General features: G+C 42.1%; 1 protein-coding gene across 7 annotated transcripts in view; it reads left to right on the top strand.

Moving 5' to 3' along the window:
• Positions 1–832: 832 nt before the first annotated feature.
• Pcbp3 (poly(rC) binding protein 3) overlaps positions 833–26638 on the top strand; it is a 194012-nt gene continuing 168206 nt past the window's right edge. For all 7 annotated transcript variants that reach the window (XM_048346071.1, XM_048346077.1, XM_048346074.1 and 4 more), the window contains exon 1: positions 833–974. The gene's annotated coding sequence lies outside the window, so the exon portion shown is untranslated. The remainder of the gene's footprint in view (positions 975–26638) is intronic.

Here is a 26638-nt window from a genome sequence, read left to right as displayed (position 1 = left end):
GCTTTTTGTTTTTTGTTTTTGAGAAAGCCAGTTCGGTCTTAGTCACCGTCTCTAGTCGGCGGCGGGCAGGTGTGGTGTGCACACTGCACCTGCAGTCTGGGTGGGCGCTGGCAGAGGGGCCCTGGGACGGGCGGGGCGAGGGCGGCGCCCGGGGGTCACAGGGCTGTGGGACCCCCTCGCGTCCGCGGGCCACGTCCCCCGGCCTCCTGACTTGGAGTCTCAGCCCCAGCGCCGGGACCGGCCAGCCGGGGATCCAAGGCCCTCGCCTCCCTCACTGCCCGCGGGCCCACCCAGACGGTGGCTCCGGGCTCACCGCGCGCTGCCCCGCCCATCGACCCGCCCAGCGGCTGCGGGTCGCGGCTCCACGCCCGGCCGGCTTATGACTCCGCCCTACCCCGGACCCGCCCCGGCTCTAGCCCCGCCCCGGCCGCGGGCCGGCCTCCTCTGACCCCGCCTCCCTCAGCCCCGCCTTCCAGGAGCTCCGCCATCCAGGAGCCGGCCTCCCACGGCCCCGCCCCAGCCAGTGTCTCGCCTCCTCGGAGCCCCGCCTCCCCAGAGCGCCGCCTCCCCGGTGCCCCGCCTCCCCGCCTTTCGATGCTTATTGGCTTTCTATCCTAGAGCTCCCAGGCTCTGATTTGTCGCGTCGATTGCCGTCACGCCATTCAATTGGCCCGCGGTGCCCGCTTTCGCGGGCCCTGCCCCCGGGCGGAGGCGTGGCCACGGGCAGTGGGCCGGGCACAATTGGTCTGAGCCGCGGAGGGGGCGGGCCCGCGCCGCGCGCAATGCTCCAGCTGGAGCGCTCGGCTCCGCCACCACCACCTCCACGGAGAGACGCGGTGGCCGCGCTCGGTCGCCTCAGGGTCCGGGAGACGCCCGGACGCCGCCCCTGCCCCGCCTGGCCCTCGGCCTCCACCCCACCCGGCCGGCCCGGCCCTCGCCAGCCGCCCGGGGGCTCGCGGTCGGAAGCGGGACAGGTGAGTGAGTGGCGGTGAGGAGGGGGCAGAGTGAGGCCCCGGGGTGACCCGCACGCCGGACCCCGGCGGCCCGAGCCCGCGAGGGGCCGGGGCACGGCGCGGCCCGCGGCGGCCAACTCCGCTGGATTGAGGTGCGACGGCGGGTCGTGTCTGAGCGGAGTGTCGGGGGAGGAGCGGGGTCCGGGGGAGGGGCGGGGGTCCCGGGCCGAGCGGCGGCCCCAGGTGGCAGCGGGGTTCCGGGCCGAGGGTCCTGGGCGGCGGCCGAGGACCCCAGGCCGAGCTGGGGGCTGAGGAAGACCCGTATCCCGGCCGCGCGGCCGCGCAGGGCTCCCGGGCCCGCGGGGTCCGGGACTCGGGGCGCGGGTCGGGCACGGGGCGGGGCCCGGGCCCGGGCGGGGCTTGGGGGTCGGGGCCGGGCCTCGGTGCGGGGCGAGGGGCCCTGCGTGGCCCTGACGGGACCCGGTCCGGCCCGCGCCCCGGCGGACCTGCCCGCGGTGCGGGGTGTCGGGGGCCCGCGCGGGTCGGAGGAGAGGCTGCGGGACCCCCCCCCCCGCACCTCCGGAAGTTGTCTGCGGGACCCGGAGCCGCTCGATTGCGGGCCGGCCGGCGCTCAACAGCTGTGATTGCGCGCTGGACTTTCTCGCGGCTTCGGTTCCCCACCCTCACACATGTCCGGTGATGGAGCGGAGGTTGTGGGGAGGACCCGAAACACCCGCGAGGGTGGGGTGTAGGGAGGGGCGCGGGAGGAGGGAAGGGGCGCGGGAGGGCGGGTGGGGTGCGGGGGGGCGGATGGGGGCGCGGGTGGAGGGGTGAGGTGCGGGGAGCGCCGGCGGGGAGGAGGCCGGGGCGCGGGAGGGCGGGCGGGGCGCGGGCCTCCAGCCTCAGGCCGGGAGTCTCCTCCACTCGCTTCTCCTCGCTGCACAGTCCCACCTCAGGGCCAGCGTGGGCATCGGGACCGCGGCGGCCCCTGCCTTTGGGTCACCGCGTTTGGTTCTTTAGTCGGGAGCGGGGCAGGGGAACGTGTTTCTCATTGTCCCCGTGTGCCCCGCTTGGAAGTGCTGTTTAGTGAGTGCCGAGTGTGCCTTGAGCCTGGTGGGGTTGGCTAGTCTTGTCTTCCTTGTGAGTTACGGGAGGCTGGGTCCGAGGACCCCTCGGTGTCCTCCTCCTTCATGGCATCAGGAACATGCAATCGGGTTTGCTCTGCACTTGGGCCGTGGTGCAGGGGGCTGTGTGGCACAGCAGAAGGAGCCAGGGCCTTACGGAGAGCCCTTTTGTGGACAGACCCCCCCCCCCCTTCCAAGTGTTTCCTCCAGCACAGGCCCTCAACATCTCTAGAGCTGAACTCAGGCCTGTCCTTCGGCTGTGGTCCAGCCCGAGTCCCAAAGGAACGGCACAGGGCGAGCCATTAAGAACGGTGTCCCGTTGAGAACAGACTCCCAGTCTCCTCGGATGCAAAAACAATTCACCACCTCTGAACGTCTCCCACCCACGAGGAGGGTTTGCAAAGCAGTTAGTGTGGAGAGATCACAGGGAGATTGGATGGTGTCTTTAGACTGTACCTCTTATAGCTGTAAGTGCTGTCACTGACCAACTGAACTTTTTACACTTGTAGTGTTGTTTGCAGTTGTGTGTAGGGGTTGTTATACTATGCAAATTCAGTGCACATGTTTTGGAATTTATGTAACTTCCTTTTCTTAATTGATATTCACTATTTTAAGAGTTGTTTTTTTTTAAAGTTCTGATTTGGTAAATGGGGTCTTTATAATGGAGAAGATTGGCAGAGCTGGTATTGCTGCAGGTAGTGTTGGCTAATGGTGATACTGGGCCCAACAAAGTTAACATCCCAGATATCTCTGTCACTACCCGGGAGAATTTTCACACAGATTGACTGATGGTGAAATTTTAGCCATTTATGAAGGGAAAAAATTAACACACGGGCACTTAAAAAAAAAGGTATTTGTAGCCTACGCTCGTCTTGAACAGCTACCCCTCCTGCTTCTGCCTCCCAAGTGCTGGAGTTACAGTCATGTACCACCACAACTGGCCTGGCTACTTGTTTGAAAGGAGCTGTCCTCCCTCCTCTCCCCTTCCCCCGTTGGAGAGTGACTGACAGCATGTGCAGTTGTGAATTTGTAAAGCTTCAGTGAGATGAGGTCTTCATTTGAAGCAATCCAACCACTCAAGGTTGGAGTCCCAGACTCAGCCAAGTGTCAGTGCCAAAATAATTTCTATTTGCATGGAAATTCCAGGGCTTTATTGTAAAAATATCACTGAATCAACTATTGGTAGGGGGACGATGTATATCCTCTTTGTGAAGAAGGCCAGCCATGGGCGCATCACAAACGTTTTGGGATAGCTCTTAACCCTGGTGGCCGGGGATGCTCACTGCGGGTACTTGTCCACTTGTCCACTGTCCGTGGTGCTGATCGGTGGCCTCCTGTTGTTTACCCCTCCCAAACTTCCTTTCCAGTGTGAGAGTAGTTTTTGGAGCAAGTTTTGAAATTACTTATAGAATTAATGCTTTTATTTTCTTAAAAAATGGTAGCAGCAAAAGTCTGTGGAACTTGAACAAGAGCATACTTTTAAAACAAAACTGTTAATTGACTGGAGTTTGAACTTGGGGCCTTGTATTTACTTGGTAGTTGCTCTGTTCCTTTAGCTACACTTTTTTTTTTTTTTGGCCAGTCCTGGGGTTGAACTCAGGGCCTGAGCACTGTTGCTGGCTTCTCTTTGCTCAAGGCTAGCATTCTACCACTTGAGCCACGGCGCCACTTCCAGCTTTTTCTATATGTGGTGCTGAGGAATCGAACCCAGGGCTTCATGCATGCCAGGCAAGCACTATACCTCTAAGCCATATTCCAAGCCCCTTGAGCTACACGTTCAGCCTTTTCCTTTCTAGTTATTTTTCCTGCCTATGTCTTCTGGGTTGTGGTTATTGCTTGTCGAAATGGGTCATTGTTAACTGTTTGCCTCGGGTGGCCTTGAACCATAATACTGATCTCTGCTTCCTGAGTAGTTGGGATTACAGATGTGAGCCATTGTCCCAGGCCTGATATCTCTTTAAAACAATTTCAGATAATTGTGCTGACTCAACATGGTCTTTGGCTTTTTTTTTCCCCCTTGCTTAGTCTTTCTCCTCTCCAGGTGGGGGGTTTCCTAGAATATGAACATTAAGTAACTTAACATTGAAAGTAAATGAGATTCTGTTTTTAAATAACTACCCTCCATCAAAAAGGAACCTTTTAATCAACATGTACATGTATCTGTGTGTGGAGGATGTTCCTCAACAATGCCAACTGTAGCACTCTTCCACCTCCCAGGCTCTCTTGGGCTGAATATGCACTGGGTTTTGTTAATTGCTAGGCATTCCTATTGTGTTGGAGCAACAGCTACTCTCTCATGTACAATTTTGAGAAATGTAAATTATTTTAGATAGATCCTTTATTTCTCCTGAGGTTAATTTTGTCAGTTACTTTAGATTTGCCCCACAGGTTAGCAATAAAAAATAATGATGGTTGTCATTTGTGTACACAGACACTTCCATATGACAGTAAATCATGCAATAGGCAGAGTGGATAGTTGGAATATTTTACTTATTTTGTCTTCTTGTCCTTGCGAGTTCTTTCACCCCACTTGTCATACCAGCTTACTTGCGGCATGTCTTTGTTTGAGGGAACCTCAGGGAAGCCTCTCCCCTCAGCCATAATGGTACTCTGAGTGCCTGCTCTGCTCTGTGTCACAATCTCTCAGCAAATGAGATTGAGTTATTGTCATTGAAGGGCTTGTCAGCTCAGACTGAGGAAGGAGGGGGTGTAGATATCGTTGTGGTAGCATATACAGAAAGCCAGCTGAGTGAGCCGGGGTGGTCCTTTAGGCTGGGTCTCAGAGAGCTTAAGAGAAGAGAGAGCCTTTATAGGGGGAGTTAATTGGGCACAGATGGGTATAAATTGTTAACAAAGATGAGAAGGTTGGTGGACTGGAGTGTAATGATATGAAGATGGAGGTGTTAGGACTCTGTGGATGTGGTAGGAGAGTGGAAAGGGATTGTGTTATAAGTAGAAGGATCACTTCCCAAGGCTCTTCCATATCTTGAAGGAAAGTAACAGGTGAAACAGATATCTCATCAGCTAATTTAAAGTAGGGAGATGACCATCAGTTGTCTGAGTGAGCTCAAATTCACCACAAGTTTCCTTAAAGATGGAAGAGGGAAGCAGAGTGATATGGAGATTCTACCTGCTGTGGCTGATTTTGAAAATGAAAGAGATCACTGGCTAAGAAATGTTGGCAGCCCCTGGAAAAGGCAAGAAAATGAGATTACCCCTAGAGCCTCCAGAAAGGAGTTCAGTCCTGATCGTTGCCTAGTGAGACTCCTGTCTGCCTACTGACCTCCAGAACTAAGGTAATTGCAGGTGGTATGTTAAGACAAGTTGGTGGAACTTGGTTACAAGAGCAATAGCAAACTGATGAAGGTTGGGACTCTGTTTTTTGCAGTATTCACTGGAAAGTTTAAGGAAGAAATTAATAACCAGATTGACTTAGAAGAGAAATGATCTAGCTGTTTTGGGATTTCCCCCACATATGGTTTTGAAATCCAGTTTCATCTCCTGGGCATGACAGCATCTGATGATGTTTTCATGTGGCCTGAATCTCACTTCTAGCCTCCTCCAGCAGCAACTCTTCCCTGTCCCTGTTGTTTGCCGTCTTCCATTGGTTCACCTTTCTTGGTGCTGGCCCCAGGAAGAGAGTGGCCCAGTACATACTAAAGAGGTTGTGCAATCACAGCCTCATTGTGGCCAGATTACTTCCTAACAGTGTAATTCTTCACATGCTACCAATTCTTTGTATCTTTAGGTGTTTTAGTTGTCAACAGGAATGAAATATCTCACTGTTTTAATTTGTATTTCCTTGATTACAAGTGAGTTTGAGGGTTTTTATCCATTTTTTTTGGCCTTGGGTTTCCTCCTATAACTTATGATTTTATATTGCTTGTACATTGATTATCTAGGTTATTCTTTTAAATAGCTCCTTAGAAATTCTTCATATATATATTGGATTCTATTTGTGTCTCATTATTCTGTTAAAGATGCTGTTTTGATGAACAGATGCTTAAGTTTAATGTAGTCAAATTTATCAATCTTTTCCTTATGATTTGTGGCATAGACTGTTATTTAAGAACTCTTGTGTTACTTTAAGGTCATATGATATCATCCTCTTTTTAAAAAGTCCATTTGCCTTTATGTTCTACTTGGAACTTATTTTTGTATGAAGTAGAGATCCAATTTTAGAGCTTTCCACATGCCAGTCCAGTTGTGTCATTACCATTATCCAGGACTACCCTTTCCCAGTGATCTGCAAATGTCCCAAATGATGTGTTTCTTTATGTACATAATGATGAATTCATTTCTTTTTTTTTTTAGTCCTTAAATCTTTGATTACCTATACTACTAGACAAAATCTAGTAGAAATTGGATAAAATTTTCCTTGTACTATTTTTTTTTCACTTTAAAGTAATCACTCTGCTGGGGGTGTTTTTTTTTGTTTTTGTTTTTTTTTGGCCAGATTCATTTTATTAGGTTAAGGGTAGTCTCATCTACCATTATTGTGGTAGAATCATTTTAAGAAAAGTCAGCTGGATGTGGTGGCATGTACCTGTGATCCCAGCACTTAAAAGCTGAAGCAGAAGGATTGTGAATTGAGGCCAGCCCTGGCTGTGTAAGATTCTATCTCAGAAAAACAAAATGAAACAAATCAAAACCTCATACGTATATTTTCATTTTTGTCAAATGCTTTTCTAATTTATTTATGTAAATTTGTTTCCTTTTTTTGTCTTTTTCAAACTGTGACAAAAATTAAAGGCTAGCACTCTACCACTTTGAGCCACAGTCCATTTCCAGTTTGTTGGTGCAATCACCAAAATGGTGATTAATTGGAGATTAAAATGGTGGTTAATTGGAGATAAGAGTCTCATGGACTTTCCTGCCTGGAGCAGCTTCAAACCCTGCTCCTCAGATCTCATTCTCCTGAGCAGCCAGGATTACAGGTGTGAGCCATTGGCACTTGACTGCATACCCAGATTTTTATTGGTTGTGATGGAAGTTTCCTGAACTTCTTGCTGAGGCTGGCCTCACAGACCTTCTAATAGCTAGTGAGTCACTATACTCAGCTGCAGAATTGCTTCTTAAATGTTCCATGTTGCTCCCTTTTAGAATATGTAGAATTTTGGAGAAGCAGTGACCTGCTTTGGAGAGGCTGCTGGTCTATCTATTTGCTTACATATCACTGGCTGGTTTCAGATGGGTTCAGAAGTGGAATCTTTCATACACTGGAAAGGAAGTGATCTCAGTGCTTAGAGTGGGCCTCATTCCTAACCAGGTTGCTCTAGGTCTTTTTTTTTTTTCCCAGTCCTGGGGCTTGAACTCAGGGCCTGAGCACTGTCCCTGGCCTGAGCACTGTCCCTGGCTTCTTTTTGCTCAAGGCTAGCACTCTACCACTTGAATCATAGCACCACTTCCATTTTTTTTTTTTCTGTTTATGTGGTGCTGAGGAATCAAACCAAGGCTTCATGAGTGCCAGGCAAGCACTCTACCACTAAACCACATTTCCAGTCCCACAATAGTACATTTTATGAACAATTTTTTAAACTCTGGGTTTGTGTTGTAGCTCAGTGGTAGTCTTTTTTTTTTTTTTTTTTTTTTTTAGTATTTATGAGGTTCTATGTTCAATTCCTAGCAATAATTAAAAGTAAATTTTTATTAAATGGTGGGCTTTTCCTTCTATTGTAATGCATTCTTCTTAAGTATGATTTTGAATGGCTGTATAATATTTCAATGGATATCCCAATTCACCAAACTAGTTCCTGATACCTGGACTGCTTTAAAATGTTTACTATCATAATGCTTTCATAAATATTCTAAAAGCATCACACATGTATATTGCTGATTACTTCTAAATGTTACATTTCTAAAGGCAAGACTATTAAGTCAGATCCTGAAAAATGTTCTAAAGTCTTTTGATGCTCAACTATCCAGCTCCCAACATTTCTAATAAATAACATAAAACTTAGATGCCTGTTTTTGTAACTTGCCAGATTGGGATAGGAAAGCACTATTGATTTTTGAGCATTTAGGTTCCTGTTTCCTTAACCATTTGCAGAGTGCTTGTAAATTATTCATTGAAGTGCAATATGGATTCTATTTATAGAATCTTTGTGTATGAGATTGTTCCCTTAATGTTTGGGAAAAAAACTTACAATTGGAAGCTGTTATCACTTCCTTATCTGTAAAATTTCTTTCTGTTCTATCTGTCCTTTGTTTTTAGTTAATGAATTAGACACTAAGACACAAACAGGGTTGTGGACTTACTCAGACAAAATGGCTATGTTAGCAAGAGATTTCTTTATTATTACTTTTTATTAACTTACATTAGTTATGACGTCTTTCTTTAAAATATTTCTCCTAACCCTAAAGTAATGGGTACTTATTTAGACAATGTGTAAAATATTAATTAGCATCAAAATCAGAAATGTCTTGATAATCATACCAGTTATCAATGATAACTGCAGAAACTTAAGGTGGACATGCCAACTCATTTTTCCAATGCATGGCTGAATTCCCAGGACTGATATTTGAGATTTTTGCATTCACATTTATGAGTAAAATTGGCTTATAATTCTCCTTTCTTGTTCCTGCTTTTTTCAAGTCTGACATTGTTTAATTTACTAATTGTAGCTTTTTTCTTTTTCTACTCTGTGCACATAAGATGACCTATTTCATGATACATTTCGATTTATTTTCCTTATTGTTTAATGTATTGTCTAATTTCTGTTATGATTTTTCCTTTGGATTTCATATGTAATTTAGAAGAATACTTTAAAAATTCTAGATATGTGCATGTTTTCTTATTGTGTTCTAGAATAATTACTTGACAAAAGATCTTACTTCTTTGAAACTGGCTGTCCATTTTTTAGTTGGGTGCAAAGTACAATATAGTCTATTTAGTTCAATTGGTAAGCATATGACTCATATCTGTTTTCTTAAATTAGTTTAAGACTGGTTGTTATACACATTAAAAGATGATTATGGATTGTCTTATTTCTCCCAGTACTTCTGTCAATTTTTATTCTGTGTTTCAAGGCCATGCTTTTAGGGGCCTGCGAATTTTGAATTGAGGCCTTCTGATAAGCTGAATCTTCCATTAGTGCGTCTTATCTCCAGTGTTGTGTTTCTGCTTCTGTGGTGGGTATGTCTGCTGTTTGTATAGCCAGCTCAGAGTGTTTGGGGTTAATATTTGCCAAATGTCTTCTTTTAATACTTGAGATATCTTGCAGAGCAGGAGTGTGTTAGATTTTAAAATTGTAATGTTACATTTTTTGTCCTTTTTTGGACACTTGGCTCATTTACATTAAATATGATTAGATAATTTGGGTCTAAATCCATAGTCCTATGTGTATTTCTCTTGTCTCACATTTCTGTGCTTTTTGTTTTCTTGCATATTTTATTTATTTTACATATTTTTTACATATTTGACCCTGTGAGTTTTTTAAAAAAATCATTCAATTTTCTACCCTCTTCAGTAAAATAGAAGTTAAGTCCTATTTCTCTTTCTTTTAGTGGTTATCATGAAATTATATAGTGTTACTAACTTATCTAGATAATGCAACATAACTTTACTTTCCCCTATACAGTTCAGAAATCCGTTTTTAGAGTGCTTGAGCTTGGTTCATGTCCTATAGATATACATGTACTTATTGTTGTATAATTTAATTCCTTACTTAAAAAACTCAGTGAAATAATATCAACAGTCTTATTACATTAGAAATATTGGTACTAACGGTATTGTATTAACAATTATATTAATATTCACAGTCATTTTATATTTAAATATTTATCTATTGCATTTTTATCCTTTCTTTGCTTTTCATTGTTGTCTGTCATTTCTGACTTTTATTCTGGGGTCATTTCCCTTGGAGGGCCTTTTTATTTTTTAGAAATTCTTTTATTTCAGTTTAATTGGTACAAGACATTACTTCTGTTCCTAATTTTTTTTTATTTCACCTTTAAATTTTTCTCCAATTAACTAAATTTTTGGATATAAACATACCACAAAAATTAATCTTTGTGGGAATAAGCCTTTTTGTTCAGAAGATGATATTTAAACAACGATAATGTCCTTTGGGAAATAAAATAAGTTTTATGTACAACCTTGAAAAAGATAACGTACTGAAAAATTCATCCTTTTAAAGCTTATAGTGATTTTAGTATACTTACAAGGTTGTGCAACCCTCATCGCTACCTATATCCAGAACATTTTCATCATCTTAAAAAAAAAGCTCATATACATTATCAGTGACTTCTTGTTCTTCACTCCTCAGTTCTTGTCAGCCATTAATCTACTGTCTGTAAGAATTTGCCCAATATGGGTATTTTGTCTGAACAGAATCATACATAGCTTACTGTGTCTGGCTTCCTTCATAAAAATCTAAGTTTCATCCGTGTTGTAGTGTGTGTCAGTATTTTATTCCTCTTTATGCCTCAGTAAAATTACTCCATTGTCTATATAGATGACATTTTGTATATCCATTTATCAGTGGGTGGGTTATTTCCACTTCCCTTGGCTGTTATGAGAATGTGCTATGAATATGTGTTTCATTTCTTTTGGTTTGTATTTAGGGGTAGTGTTGTTAGGACTTACAGCTAGTCATTGTCTAACTTTTTAATTAACTGCCAAAGTATTTCTAAAGATGCCATGACATTTTTCATTCCTATCAGCAATGTATGAAGTTCAACTTCTCTTTATCCTCTCTACAAATTCTTGTTTTCCAGTTGTTATTTTTTAAATTACAGACATTTTAGTGGGTAGAAAGCAGTATCTCCTTGTGTTGATTAGTATTTCTCTAGTGACTAACAATGTGGAACATCTTTTTGGGTACTTATTGAACATTTGTATATCTTCTTTGGAGAAATAACTATTGAAATTCATTGCCCGCTACAAAATTGGAGCATTTTACTTCTTTGTTGAGTTGTAAGTGTTCTTTATATGTTACACTAGTCACTTATCAGATATATTGTTTACAAATAATTTTCCCTCCAACTGTGAGTAGTCTTTTTTCCTTTCCTTTCCTTTCCTTTCCTTTCCTTTCCCTTTCCCTTTCCCTTTCCCTTTCCCTTTCCCTTTCCCCTTCCCCTTCCCCTTCCCCTTCCTCTACCCCTTCCCCTACCCCTTCCCCTTCCCCTAGTCCTTCCCCTTGTCCTTCTCCTTCCTCCCTCCCTCCCTCCCTCCCTCCCTCCCTCCCTCCCTCCCTCCCTCCCTTCCTTCCTCCCTTCCTCCCTTCCTCCCTTCCTCCCTTCCTCCCTTCCTCCCTTCCTCCCTTCCTCCCTTCCTTCCTTCCTTCCTTCCTTCCTTCCTTCCTTCCTTCCTTCCTTCCTTCCTTCCTTCCTTCCTTCCTTCCTTCCTTCCTTCTGCTTTAAGTGTCATATTTAAGATACCATTGAGCTGGGCACCAGTGGCTTATGCCTGTGATCCTAGCTACTCAGGAGGCTGAGATCTGAGGATTGTGATTCAAATCTGGCTCAGACAGGAAAGTCAGTGAGACTGTTATCTATAGTTAACCACAAAAAGCTGGAAGTGGAGCTGTGGCTCAAGTGGTAGAGCATCAGCCTTGGGCACAAAAGCTCAAGGGACAGTGTTTAGGCCCAGAATCCAAGCTCTGAGACAGGCAAAAAAATGAAAATAAAATATTATTGGTGGGTTGAAAGTATAGTTCAGTGGGTCCAGTGGGAGGTGCTTAAGTCTTTAAGAGGGCTTACCAGTTTTTTTTTCCTAGAACACGTTCTCATTGTCACAGAAAGCACTTCAAGAGCAGGTTGTTGCAAGAGAATGGGATGCCTCCTGGACTCTCCCTTGCTTCACTGCTCACACATGTTTTCTGCACTTCCTTATCTGCTTCTCTACTGTGCTGAGAAGCCCTAGCCAGGATACTGGCTATATGCTTTTTGGACTCTCTAGCCACTAGAATCATGAACCAAATGATTGTTTTACTTTATGCATTACCTAGGCCCAGGTATTTTTATTTTTTAATAGCAACATAAAATGGACTAAGATATGGAATATTGCCATTTGGACGGTATTGTTTTTCCAGGCCAGGTACAAGAGATTTATTAGTTATAAGTCATTTTTTTAGTAGATTCCTGATGATTTTCTACTCTCTAGATGTGGCTTATTTTAGTTTTTTAAACATTTAAAATAGATTATTTGAAATAATTGTCTCATATACCAAAGATTGAAACTTCCTTAGGAACAATTTGTATTGATTGCTTTTCCCCTCCAGTGTTGAAAACTCTACATTTAAAATAACTCTAATCAGCAATTCTGGAATTCAGATTCCTTTTCTTTCCTTGTAGTTCATTCATTGTTGCTGCTGCTTGTTACAGTAGTTTCTGTTTGTATAGTAACTTTCCTAAACAATTCTATAAAAGTCTGTATTCTTTGCCACCCATGTCTGTCGATGTCTCTCTGCTTGGCTAGCACAGTGGTCAGATACTCATTTGATAGAGATTTCCTTGGATACATGGAATCAGTAAGTCTTCTGCTCTTCCTAGAGGGTCTATGTATGCTGGGACATGCTTCAACCCTTAAACTGCCAGTTTGCAACTCTGACTTTGTCCTCACTTCCTGCTTGTGCAGTCAGCTCAGTGTGAGGGCCAACAGGAGTAGTCTCATCTTTTTTCACTGAGCAGTCTCATAACCTTGACCTCTTATGTAAGCATGCAGTCTTTTAGATTCTATGAATCTATCAAAGATTTCCAAATTTTGTTCTCCAGAGTTTCCTCTTAAACTTTTGGGCTAATCATTTGTTCTCACTGCTGTCCAGTGTCTCAGGTAGTAACAGAATTAAGCAGTTGCCTCTAATCATTTTGACAGGAACATCTGAGGAAAGTGCTTTTCACATTGGGTGAGCTTTGAGTCAGGCCAAATGAAGACAGCCTTATCAGTGCAACCTTTTAGTTGTGCCACATGACAGTTCTCTGGGAGAAAGACTATGGAGTGTCAACCTGCTCTGTTCCCTGGGATGGCTTTTAGGCGATTGGTTTTTAAGACTGTTGTGGAATAGAGAGGTTGGGTGGGGGCAGTAAGAGTAATAGGGAAAATTAAAACATTACAGATAATCTCCGAGTATGCAACTATCTTTCGTTAACAAATGCTCCTCTGGATGTGCAAAGCTTTTAGTCTTAAAGGAGGCATTTTAGTTCAGGAGTCCCGAGGCCAACAAGCTGAGTGTCACAAAGCTGTGTTGCCTGGATGGCGTGGCATGGTTCCTTCCTAGGACCTCTCCAACTTTAGGGCTTCAGTACAAAGTGAGGAATGGCTTCTCAACATTTGGTTCATAATAGGCTTCTGTGTAAGTGTGAGAGAGAAACCCTGTAATCTTGGTGAGGGACTGATCCATCTCTTCAGTTGAGGCGTTTTCATGGGCTTTTTCTGTGTACATCTTATCCTTGGGATGCACAGGGTGACTTTTCTTACTTGGTGAAGTCCATATGTCTGTACTATCTCTGGATACTTTCTTATCTCTCTCAAGTTTTCTTCCCTGTAAGCTTCCCTATTTATTTGATGCTCCACTGAGCAGTGTGAATAACAGTCCTCTGACAGCTGGCACTCCCTTTTCTCCCTGAGCTGGAGGGTGGGTGTGCCCATGGGTGCCCTCATGTGATTGGGGTAACAGTTTCAAGTGCTTTACAGTACATGAAGTAGGTCTTCCTTATTTCCAGCTGCCTGACAGTGGTTTTTATTCTGGTATCAACCCCTCTTCAAAGAACCCATTTATATATTAATTCATCTCTGTTGAAATATATATTTAATCATAGAAAAGTTTTTTAAAAAGGAAATTTTCTGGTCTGAATTCTTTCTTTCGGAATTAATCTGACCCATTTTTAAAAATTCTCTCTGCTTTTCCATTGCCTGGAAATGAAGCTATATTTTCATGGCAGTTTTCTGGGAAGATCTTACAAAGACAGGCATTGCAGTCCATCTTTTAAATTCTTTTTAAAAATTATGTTTACATTGGAAAATTAAGCTTGTCTTATCTCTTATAAGAAGAGGAAAGAAAGAGGAGGAGGAGGGGCCCCTGAGTTACTTCACTTTTCTTGGAATAAGGTAGAATGTAAATAAGATAAACGAAGTTGATGAAATCAATTTTGTATCCAAGTCACAGTGAGGAAGACAGCTTGGAACGCCCCCTGTCTGCCTGAATGGCTGGTGTCTGAGCCCCTTGCTCTGAGTCTGTTTCTTCTCTGAAGAAAGGCAGATGGGAGTGTCAGGCTTGGGCTTCTGCTGGGGCTGTTGTGGGAGTGAAGTAAGATGAGTAACGTGCAACATGTTTAGAACTAAAGCATTATTATTTCATCCTGCAGTACTTTTAGTGGATACATAATTTATTTAGCTCACTAAGTTCATCCTCTAAGGACAGATGCTCGTACTATTGGTGCCCAAGCTGGCCCTGGAAACTGATGGCATTGAAGAAGAAAGGGTCTCTGTGAGCACACTCTTCTGGGTTTCGTGGGATTGGTGCTCTATTAGTCAGCCTCACATTACTATATCAAATACCCATGATGATTAACTTCCAGTGAGAGAAAGTTTATTTTAGTCGATGACTCTGGAGGTTCTGTTACAAGATTAGGTGGGCCCTAAGAATTTGGGCCTCTGAGGAGGGCTGCACATCCTGTCAGAAGCATGTGGTGGAGCCAGACATCAGAGAAGAATGGAGAGACATAGGTCTTACAGTCCTCTTTGAGAGAAACCCCCAAATGACCCAGGATAACTCTCCAGGTCCATTCCTTGAAGGTTCCACCAAATTCCAGTACTCCTACGTGGAGGGCCAATTCTCAACACCTGAACCTTCTGGAGATGCAATCCACATTCAAACCATGGAAATCATGTTTCTTACTAGTCTCTTCCATAACCTCCTTTGATTAGTCTGTCACTGAATTGTTTTGATGGAGTATATCTTTACTTAAACAGATAGTAATGAAGTAGGTTCTTTGCTTACTGAGAAATTGTTCATCTGGAAGTAGCCATAGTTCTTCAAGTTGCCTTATGAAGCTGAAGGTTTGGGGTTAATGGCCTTTACAAAGACGAGCTGTGTATTATTCCTAAGACTAGTGTGGAGGCAGACATTGCCATGGGGCACTAGAATGGACTCTGGGCCCTTGGTTCCTCCAGTAATCTGTGGCCTGTGGCTCGTTCCCCTACCTCCTGAAGCTGTGCTATAGTCCCCACATAGAATTACCCCTTTTCCTGGTTCATTTGGATGTTAGTAGGGCTTTGGAGATGGTACCCATCATTTCTTTTTTCCTTGCCCTGGGTGTTACTGTATCTCCGGAGGACAGCTTTTCCTGGGACAGTTGGGATGTGCTAGATAGAGCGTTGGGATATCCCTGGTACTCTATAGCAAGGTCCTAAGTAATCTTGCTATCTGGAACAGAAATGGCAGAGGCAAGGTCCTAGGCTCATAGGATTCCGAAGAGTCATGCTCTTGGCCATTTCTTTGTCTATACCCAGAGGAATTTCTGGGAGTATCAGAGTATGGGTCAATACAGGCAGCACATAGTATGGTGAGTCATTATTTGCTCCTGTGCCTGGCCAAGGCTGAGGTCTTAGGCTGGTCTGTCTGCATGGTGTTCTTGAAGCATGAATGATTTTTTTCAGGCATATATGCCCCTATACTCAGATAGGTGCACTGAAGACAGTCACAGGTAAGGCCCACTCTGTGCAGCATCCATTAGGCAAGATGAAGATTGGAATGTCAAAGGATTACAAGGCAACTTAAAGAGGGCAGTGACATCACATGATGGCTGTGGTTTGTGAGTGCTTGCTAAGGACTGGGTTCGAAATGGAGCATGCTAATAAGCATGCTGGAGTGCTACCTGTACTCACCTGTTTATTGCCTCTATTATACCCACACAGTCAGCCACGAAAATACATTGATGACCTGTGAGCACTTAGGACGCCCTGGAAATCTTTTGGGTGGCTTCTTTTTCCTGGGTTGTCCTCAAATCATGATCTCCTTTTCTGCTTCCTAAATAGCTAGAATTACAGGCTTGAGCCACCATGCTCTGCTCTGTGTGTGTGTGTGTGTGTGTGTGTGTGTGTGTGTGTGTGTGTGTGTGTGCGCTTGCGCACTGGTATTGGGCTTCTTGCTTGGCTATTTTGTTGACAGCTGGTGGTCTACTACTTGAGCCACATCCCCACTCCTGGCTTTTTGGTGGCTAACTGGAGTTTAAGGGTCTTGGATTTATCACCTTGGCTGGCTGCAAACCTCAATCCTCAGATCTCAACCTACTGAGTAGCTAGGATTATCAGTTTTTTATTGTTATTATAATAAAGGTGATGTACAGTTACATGAGTCAGAATACATTTCTTTTTGGACATTGTCACCCCTTCTCTTGCTCTCTCCCAGTTTTTCCCTCCCTTCCTCACCCACAAGTTGTGTAGTTCATTTTAAACAGTATCTAGTGAATACTACTGCAGCATTTATTTACTCTTTGTCCTTCCATTTATGTGCATCCCTTTACCTTCCCAAAGACATAGAAACGAACAAAAAAGACCAAAAGAAGAGAAAATGAAAACATCAAAAAAGGAAAAACATCTGTTGTTTCCATTTCCTGGAGTTCATTTCAGTAAATACTATCTTATATGATCAGAGGCACAGAGCCATTGCACCTTTGTGTGCCTTTCCTAAGAGTATTCTCCTTTGGTCTGACTGTGTGTATGCCTAGAGTCCTGTATAATCTATCATGGCCCATTGTGTTTTAGATTTAGCTTCTGCATATGAGAGAAAACACATGCCCTTTGTGTCTCTGAGCTTAGCTTACCTCACTAACATGATTTATTCTAAGTCCATCTTTTCCCTGAAAATGTCATAATATTCTTCTAATGGCTGTATAAAATTCCATTTTATATAGGTACCACAGTTTTTTTTTTTTTTATCTACTCGTCTATTGTAGGGCACCTGGGCTGTTTCCATAGCTTGGCTAATGTGACTAGTGCAGCAACGATCATGGATATGTAAGTGTCTTTACGTATCCTGGCTCATGATGTCGAGGGTAGATGCCTTGGAGTGGTATGACTGGGTTGTAGGGAAGATCTATGTTTAGTTTTTTGAGGCACCCCCAGACTACTGTCAAGAGTGGTTGTAGTAGTTTATATTCCCATCAACCGTGCAATAGAGTTCCGTTTTCCCCACATCCCTACCAACATTTGTTGTTGTTCAAATTCACAATGTTGGCCACTCTAACTAGAGTGAAATGGAGTCTCAGTTTCCTTTATGCCCAGAGATGCTGAGCGTTTCTTTGTGTTTCTTTGCCATTCTTACCTCTTCTTCTGAGAAGTCTCTCTAGCTCCTTTGCCCACTTAGTAATTGCTTTATTAGCTTTGGGTGGGGTTGATTTCTTAAACTTCTTGTATATTGAGACAACAAATGGTTGGATTTTGTTTTGTGATCCCATCTGCTGCTCTATGACTTTTGGTTGGGGAGTTGAGCGCATTGGCTTAATGTTACTATGAAGAAAAATATAACTTTTCCTGCCATTTTGTTTTTTCTTTTCAGCTTGCTTCTTTACTCTTCTTGTATTTATTAATCTTCTACTTTTTTTTGTTGTTGTTTAATGCTGTGTTTCCTTGATTGTTTTCGTCAGATTGTATGCTTCCCTTAGTATCCTTTGTAGTGCTGGTTTAGTGTTCATGAATTCCTTTAGTTTTTGTTTGTTATGAAAGGTTCCAGTTTCACCATCAATTGTGAATATTAGCTTTGCTGGCTACACCAGTTTGTTTTGGCAATTGTTGTCAGTCAGAGCTTAATTTATACCCCTCCAGGCCCTCCTTGCATTCAGAGTTTAATGGAGAAATCTGCAGTAGTTCTCATCTTCTTTCCATTGTAATAAAGTTCCATCTTTGATTTTGCTGCTTTTAAAATTAACTTCTTGTTTATTAAGTCCAAAGTTTTCACTACAGTGTGTCTAGAAGTATTTATTCTTGGATCCTGTCTGATGTTTTGTCAGATAAGAATGTCCACCATGACCTGATGTGCTTTTTGAATCTCTGCCTGTGTCCCATCATATGTCTGTATAAAGATGGATTTTTTTCACATTCTTCAACCTAAACAACATATTACAACAGATTGAATACAGAATCAGATGTCAGAGCTCGCCTGTCTTTTATTAATCATGACATTAAAAAGATCCAGAAATTCTTGCTAATTTATTTTCGAGAAAATGTGTTTGGAAAGTATTTAGAAAGTGTTTTTTTCATGTCTATGCAATGGATTACTATTTTGTTACAGATGAAGTATTGAATAAATAATTTCAGTAGTTAATTGTAAGTACTGCAAATATCAATAGACATGACTCATTTTAAGAAAGTTATTTGTGAGTGAAAGGATCCTGGCCCCCCAAGTGAACTTTCTGTCCCAGTGTGGGGAAGAGTGGGTGTGTGACGCTGGGGAGCCATGGAGATGGTAAGCGATCGCCAGAGGGCTGCCCTTCCTCCTCAGAATCCGTGAGGGCATTTCTAGGGTTTTCCTGGCTAGTTGGAGATAAAAGTCTGTCAGTTTGCCTCAGATGGCTCTGAACCATGATCCCCAGATCTCAGCCTTGTGAGTAGCTAGGATTACAGGTGTGAGCCACCTGTGCCCACCTGAGTTGTTTTTAGGTGAGGGGCTGTCATTGGAAGGGAATTGTCTGAGGGATTTATTGAAACTTTAATATTGTAAGTGACTTTAGATATAGATGTCCAAATTTGAGTTTTGGTGCAGAAGCCCTGAAGACAATTCTGCTCTGTGTCAGGAGGTCTAATTCAGACCATTTTGTTATCTGAACACGTTTATCAGTGCTGTGGGGCACAGATGTTCACCTAATGCTGAGGCAGCATCACAGATATGTAGGTGGTTTTTCTGTTCCTTACTACTTGGGATTTTGTTTTAATATTATCTTCCTATATATATGTATATGTATAAGTGTTTTAATTTAACATGTCTTTTTGTGTACAAAATCCCCTCTTCTGTCATTCTCTTTTATGCCACCTATCCCCACCCATGTCACCAAATTTCCTAGTTCCATTTCCATTTATGTACATTGAGTATTATGATTGCATTTACCTACCATTCCCCTTCCATTCATTCCGTAGGCATTTTTGTTACATTCTCTAGAAGGAAAAGAATGTAAGACAAACTTGTAAGTAAAAATCTTCCCAAGAAGAAACAAAACGGAGAGCAGGAGATGGGAAAGGTGACGCTGGCTGCTGCAGCTGCTCTACACCAGGGTTCTGAGCAGGAGCTTGGAGATAGTTGTTCTCTAGTCTCACAGTCTGGGACATTAGAGGCCCTAGATGAAAAGTCTCACCTCCCTACCTATTGTTGGGAAGCAGAGCTCATTGACTTGCTTGCTCACATTTACTGGGTGCCTGGGGTACTGTGAAATGGGAAAACAAAGGTGAAAGAGTCCTGTCTTGGCACCAAGGAGGCATTGTCACTGGATGGGCCGCTTACAAAGAAGCATCTCTGTGGGAAGTGCTGGAACACAGGCTTGCATCTGGGTGCTGGGTGTCCTGTCTGATCATCCTCCCCAGCCCAGGGCTGCCCCAGCATTCCTGTGGAAATACAGTCAAGCTTCTCCTCATGGGAATTGGGGGAGTAAGGAATCCTAACCAACGGCATTACCCTTTCATCTCCCAGCCCACCATTAGAAAAATCACCTAAACTTAAGGTTAGATTTCTGATTTACTTTCTACTATATGTTAAATATAAGCGATTCTTTCTGAAAGACATGGTTTCACAGAGCAATGACTAGGAAAGTTTTTTCCTGATATTACTGTGTCTCTTGCTAGAGCACAACCAACATAGTCACTGGCATGAGTAGCTCGCTCTTGTTTTTGGGCATCTCAATGGTAGAAATGAAGTCAGAAATCCAGAGTAAGGCCAACAGCCCCAGATATGGCAAGCTCCATGTGGCTTTGGACTATCTTAACTGCCATGACACTCGTCCCTAGTAGGAAGTGTGATGTGTGGTTGAAGTCTCTGCTCGGTACAGTGGAGGGACTGAACTTTGGCTGTCTGGCTGTCTTCTAAATTCCATCACCTGGTTTAAGAGTCAGCCTCAGGAGCCTAAGCCTTCTGCACAGGATCTTCAGAATGAAGAGTAACAGAAATGCTGACACTGAGGTAGAATCGCTTGCCCTTGGGCCACTTGGGAGCCTTTGACCACTCCTGGCTGGGGACTTACTTTCTGATAACCCTCCCTTTCCCCTCACCCCCCATTTGGTGGTTTGTGCCTGTTCATTTGTTTTCCTTCAAAGTCTTTTATTTCCTTGGTTTGTAAAGATTTTCCTCTGTTTATGAGCCACATTTGAGTTGCTACATGAAGTGCAGGGCTGTGGCAAGTGACGTTAATGAGCTGGCTGGTCTTTAAATAGCACAGCTCCTATAAACAGAATCACCTGCTTTATAGCCTGATTTTGAGGAAGAGGGCTCACAGAGGATCCAAATGGGTACCACAACATTCAAAAGGCAGTGAGATGCTTCTCCACTCCCTATCACAAGAAAGCCAGCTGGGAAAGCATACTTCATAGCCGAGATTCTGGTCCTTTGGGCTGGACTAGAGTCATCTATCATGATGCATTAAACTCAGGTTGCATTGAAATGAAGAATGGCCATGCTAGAATTGTCTTTTTGATTATCAAAAACTTAGTCATTTGTACTCTGAGTCAGCTTAATGGCATATAATGTTCACATCACATTCTTTTGGGGGCTGGGCCAAGAAGCTAGCATACTTGCCAGTGTTTCAGCAATGAGCTAATCAGCCCTTGGCTCCCACATTCCTGGCCAAAAGCTCTCTGAAATTAATGCTATCACTGCATCCGACCAGAGGCCTCATGGAGATTGCTTTCTCTTTTTCTTCATGTCACATACTGGTCGTCGCTTTCATCAGATCAGATGATTTCCCAGAAAATCTTTCTAGGCTGAGTTCTGATGTGATGGTAGGGATTCAGCACATTAAATTGTTGAAAACTCTTGTCCTAGTGACTTACAGGTGAGCAGTGCCCCCCTCCTTCAAGAGTATGTCATTTGATGAAGGTATAACAAAAACACACGTGTCCTCAGTGCTTGCAGTGTCAGAGAAGCTAGCTGCAGAAGAAAACTGATGCTTTTTGCTGGGATGGAAGGCAGCCTTGTAGAGGATGGGACTTTTAGTTTGATGTGGACCATCTGTGGAATGGGGCTGGTACATACACAGTGTATAATGAGATGGCTAATTATTGTACACTTCAGTTTTCTAACTTGTAAAATAGAAAACTTTTCTTTCCCACATCTCCCAGGGGTTAAATGACAGCGTAAGATGTTTGGGAAGTTGGCGTGGGGAAGGTAAACTGGCTGGGTGAGTCCTCAGCATCTGGTGCAGGGTGGCTGTGGCGTTTCATGCTGACTGCCAATTTGATTAGATAGAAAAACACCTAGATTAGTAAACCACACAATTGGATTTGTCTGTGAGAATGTTTCCAGAGAGAATTAACTAGGGAAAGAAGGCCTATCCTGAATATGGCCAGCACTATTCTGTAGGCTGGGAGCCTTGGTTGAAATAAAAAGGGTTTAAAAAGGAGAAACTCAGGCACAGGCACCTCTCTATCTGCTTTTTGGCAGTCTTGATGTAAGCAGCTCAGCTCTTCCGTGCTCTCCCTGCAGCGATGAACTGAAGCCAAAATAAGGAATTTCAGTCATTAAACTGTTTTTCTCAGTTGTTCATTCACAGCGACAATAAGTCACTCATACAGTGATCCAAATGTGTATGATACCAGCCATTGCCTGTTCTGGGTTCAGAACAGAGGAAACAGCTTTTGGAATTTTGACAATAGTAAGATATATCTGGTTTAAAGGTCAGCCATAGGCACATGTTCTGCTTCTTTCATTACATCTTTATGTTATTGTTATTATAAAGTGATGTACAGAGAGCTTACCAGAAGACAGGTAATGAGTCTATTTCTTTTTGGGCAGTGTTGCCCCTTCCTTCCCTTTCCCCTAGCTTCCCTCTCCCATCCCTGCCCACAAGTTACATAGGGCTAGTTTTTTTTTTTTTTTTTTGGAAGTTTTACTTAAGGTGTTTCCAAAAGGCTGTGTTACAAGATCACTTAATTCAAATTGTCATTGATACTTTATTTTTACTTTATTTTTTGTTCAAGGTTATCACTCTACCATTTGAGCCACTGCAACACTTTTGGTTTTTTGGTGGTTAATTGGAGATAAGAGTTTTATGGACTTATTTCGCAGGCTGGTGGCTTTGAACCACAATCCTCCGATCTCAGCCCACTGAGTAGATAGTATTATAGATGTGAGCCACCAGCACCCAGTTTTTCCCTCACGTCCTTACCCAAAAGTTTGTATAGTTCATTTTTAACATGGTTTCTACTGAGTACCATTGCTACATTTGTTTACCCTATGTCCTTCCATTTTTGTGTACCCCTTACTGCCCTCAAGACAGAAAAACAACAAGACAAAAAAGAAAAGGGAAAACCCTCTTCCCATTTCCTGGAGTTCATTTCAATAAATATTATTTTATATGATCAAAGGCACAGAGACATTGCACTTCTGTGTTTCTCCCCTAAAAGTGTCATCACACTGTATGTGAATGCCTAGAATTCCGTATAATTTATCGTGTATTTTAGATCTAGCTTCTGCATATGAGAGAAAACATGCACCGTTTGTCTCTCTGAGCTTGGCTTACCTCACTTAACTTGGTTTGTTCCAAGTCCATCATTTCCCTGCAAATAGCATAATATTCTTTCTAATGGCTGTGTAAAATTCCATTGTGTATAGGTACCACATTTTTTTGAAACCACTCATCTATTGTAGAGTATCTGGATTGTTTCCATAATTTGGCTATTGTGAATAGTGCAGCAATGAATGTGGTGTGCAAGTATCTTTACAGTAACCTGGCTCATGATGTTCGGGGTAGATTCCCAGGAGTGTTTAGTTTTTTGAGGCACCTCCAGACCACTGTCCAGAGTGGTTGTAGTAGTTTACATTCCCACCTACAGTGCAACAGGGTTTCTTTTTTCCCCACATCCCCATCAGCGTTTGTTGTTCGGAATTATGGTGTTGGCCAATCTAGCTAGGATAAGATGGAATCTCAGAGTTGTTTTGATTTGCATTTCTGTGCGGGTTCCCTCATGGCCCTTACCCAGACCCAGCAGGTTCCCCCAAGGCAGGGAACAGTGGTCTAGCATAATTATATTTTCTTATTAAATGCATTGGTGGCTGATTTGCCTAGAGTAAACGAATTTATTTCAAGTGTGCAGTTTGATGAGTCTGACAGTTGTGCCTAGCTAGAGACAGTGTTTGCTTCCTCCTGAAGATTGTTGGTATCCTTTACAGCTCATTCCTTCTTTGGCTCTGGGTTCCAAGGAAATATAGGTAAGGTTTTAGATTTATATTAATCCTTTGTTTTTTCTTATGTCTCTCATGGAATGCAATAATTTAGAGAGTCATTGTGGTGGTGTCTGTACAATGTAAAGTACAAGCATTGAACATGACACCCTTGCCTTGTTGATGGTCTTGGGAAGAACATATTCAACATTTCATCTTTGAGTTTGAAGTCAGCTGTCAATGCTCTTTTTCACTTTAAGAACATTTGTGAGCCTAGTTTATCCCCAGTGTGTGTTGGATAATGTTAAATGTTTTTTGTTTTTTGTTTTTTTGCATCTGATCATCTGGTTTTTCTCCTCGAATCTGTTGATATAGTAAATTACATTGGATGATGATGAATATTAATTCAATTTTGTGTGCTTGGGCTAAGCTCTGTTTTGTTGTGATTTTTTTTCTGCATTTGATTTGATAGTATTTTAAGGATTTTAGCGTCTAATTACATGAGGAATATTGGATTGTGGACTTGTTTTCTCATAATACCTTTCTCTGGTTTTGGTATCTGGGTAAAATAATTTCAGAAGTGTTCTCATCTTCTTCCTGGGACAGTTTCTGTAATATCAGTATTCTTTCTTTCTTAAATGTTTAGATTTCACTGACATGTGTCTACAGACATGTGTCTACAGGTTACTGTTTCTTCCTGAATGGCCTTTGGTAGTATTGCCTTTTAAGGAATTTGACCAGTTCTTCTAAGCTATTGGAAATGCTCGCTAAAGTTATTAATGATATTTTCTTACTACACTTTTGTTATCTGCAGGAATTGTAGAGATAATTATTCTTTCAGTCCTCTTCAAACTGTTTTCCAAAGTTGTTTGATGTATTCCACTGCATTAGATACAGTTTGCTGCCATTTCTATCAGCACTTACTGTCACTTTATTTTAGTGTCACTTTATTTTAGCTATCTTACTGGATGTATATTAGTATTTAGTGAATTTAGTTTTTATTTTTCTCATGACCAGTGATGGTGAACATCTTTTTTTTTTTTTTTTTTTCTTTTTTGGCTAGTCCTGGGGCTTGGTCTCAGGGTCTGAGCACTGTCCCTGGCTTCTTTTTGCTCAAGGCTAGCACTCTGCCACTTGAGCCACAGCGCCACTTCTGGCCATTTTCTGTATATGTGGTGCTGGGGAATTGAACCCAGGGCTTCATGTATACGAGGCGAGCACTCTTGACACTAGGCCATATCCCCAGCCCCGGTGAACATCTTTTTTATGTGCTTCCTAGCCATTTGTATGTCTTTTGTGATGTGTCTACTAAAATATTTTGCTGTATTTTTACTGGAATGTTTCCTTATTATTAAGTTACATAGGTCTTTGTATATTCTGGGTCTTTTATTTGGATGTATGCATGAGAAACACTTTCCCATTCTATTATTTGCCTTCTCATTTTGTAAATGGTGTCTTTCAGAGAATAGAGTTTTAAAATTTCATAAAACACAAATGATATTTTCTTAAGTTGGTATATTGCATTACTTGTTAGTTGATGTTTGTAAGAAATTCTGAACTATCTTAATGTCAGGAAGATTTTTCTCCTTTTTTTTTTAAAGCTTTATGGGTTTACATTTCATATTTAGGCTAGTGTTTAAATATGGTAGTATGTAAGGGTTCAGATTTTTTTCTCTTTCATATAGATTCTCAGTTCTGACAATTTGTTGGTAATTCTTTGCTTTCCCATTGAAGTAGATGCTTTGATATTTTTGTTGAAAGTCAATTGAGCATACAAGCTTGGGTCTACTTTTAGACTCTAATATACATGCGTGCATGCATGCATACATACATACATACACACATGCATCCTTATGCTAATAATATACTGTATTGATTACTGGATATTTGAAACAGATTAAACTAAGTCCTGCAACTTTGTTCTTTTTCTAAATAAATATGAATTTTTTTTCTTAAAACAATTAGGATTAGCTTATAAATTCTGTCAAAGCACCTACTATGGTTTTGATTAAGATATCTTTGAATCTATAGATGAATAAAAGGAGAATTATCATCTGAGTTCTAATCAGTGCATGTCACAATCTTTTCCTTAAGTCTAATTTCTTTCAACATTGTTTTAAAGATTTTGATATATAAATCTTGAACATAGTTTGTCAACTTTATATCCTAAACAAAATGTGGTAGCTTGCGCTTGTAATAGCTACTCAAGAGATGAAGATTTAGAAGATCATGGTTGGAACTTAGCCCAGGCCAAAAGTTAATGGGACACCTTCATATGTCAATAGCTGGATGTAGTGTGCAGTTGTCATCCTAGTTATAATGGAAACAAAAAAAGAGGACTGATGTACAGGCTGGCCCCAGCAAAAATAACTAAAATAACTAAAGCAAAATGGGCTGGTGGTATAGCTCAAATGCTTGATCACTGTCTAGCAAAATGACGCCCTGAATTCAAACCCCAATAGCACAAACACATTCCTAGAGTATTTTATATTTTGGCTTCTGTTATAAATTAAAAAGGATTTAAAATTTGTTATTGTTATCTAGTGACAGAAAGTTTGTTTTGGATATTTAACTTATAATCAGCTTAACTGAAGTTACTTATTGGACTTAATACTTTTATTTGTGATCTTGACATCTGTTAATGTAGCTTTACTTATTTTTCTATTATTAAGTAGTTGTACAAAAAGGTTACAATTCTACAAGTCAGATTGTGAGTACAATGTATCTTGATCAGTGTTACCCATTTCATCCTTCACTATTCATCCTTCTCCCATTTCCTGCTCCCTCCCTGTTAATAGTTCAATTTTTTGTTAAGTAGTTGTACAAAGAGGCTACAAGTCCATAAATCAGATTATGAGTACAAGGCTTCTTGATCAATCTCACCCTTTCTATCCTTCTCTCCCATTTCTCCCTTCAATCTCCTCAAATTATTCAGTTCAGTTTTTACAAAAGGTACAGTGAGTATAATGACTGCATTTGTTCACCTTTCCTTCCTCTGTTCATGTTCCTCCTTTTACTCTCCCCCCTCAAAACACATTTCCACTTCTTGGTATTCACTTTGATAAACAGTTCATTAGTTGTTCAGAGGAGTCACATCTTTGGATTCCTCCCCTCAGTATACCATTCTTTAGTCAGTTTGTATGTTTATACAGACAGCCCTGTATATGTTACCATGTGTGTTTTTTAAATTTATATATATTTATATATATTATTTATATACTCTATATTTTATATATATTATTTATATATATTTGTGTGT

The sequence above is a fragment of the Perognathus longimembris genome, chromosome 5 (assembly GCF_023159225.1).
Source record: "Perognathus longimembris pacificus isolate PPM17 chromosome 5, ASM2315922v1, whole genome shotgun sequence".
In the NCBI taxonomy this organism is placed as follows: domain Eukaryota; kingdom Metazoa; phylum Chordata; class Mammalia; order Rodentia; family Heteromyidae; genus Perognathus; species Perognathus longimembris.
The sequence above is the reverse complement of the archived record's forward strand: the minus strand, read 5'-3'. Positions and strand labels throughout refer to the sequence as shown.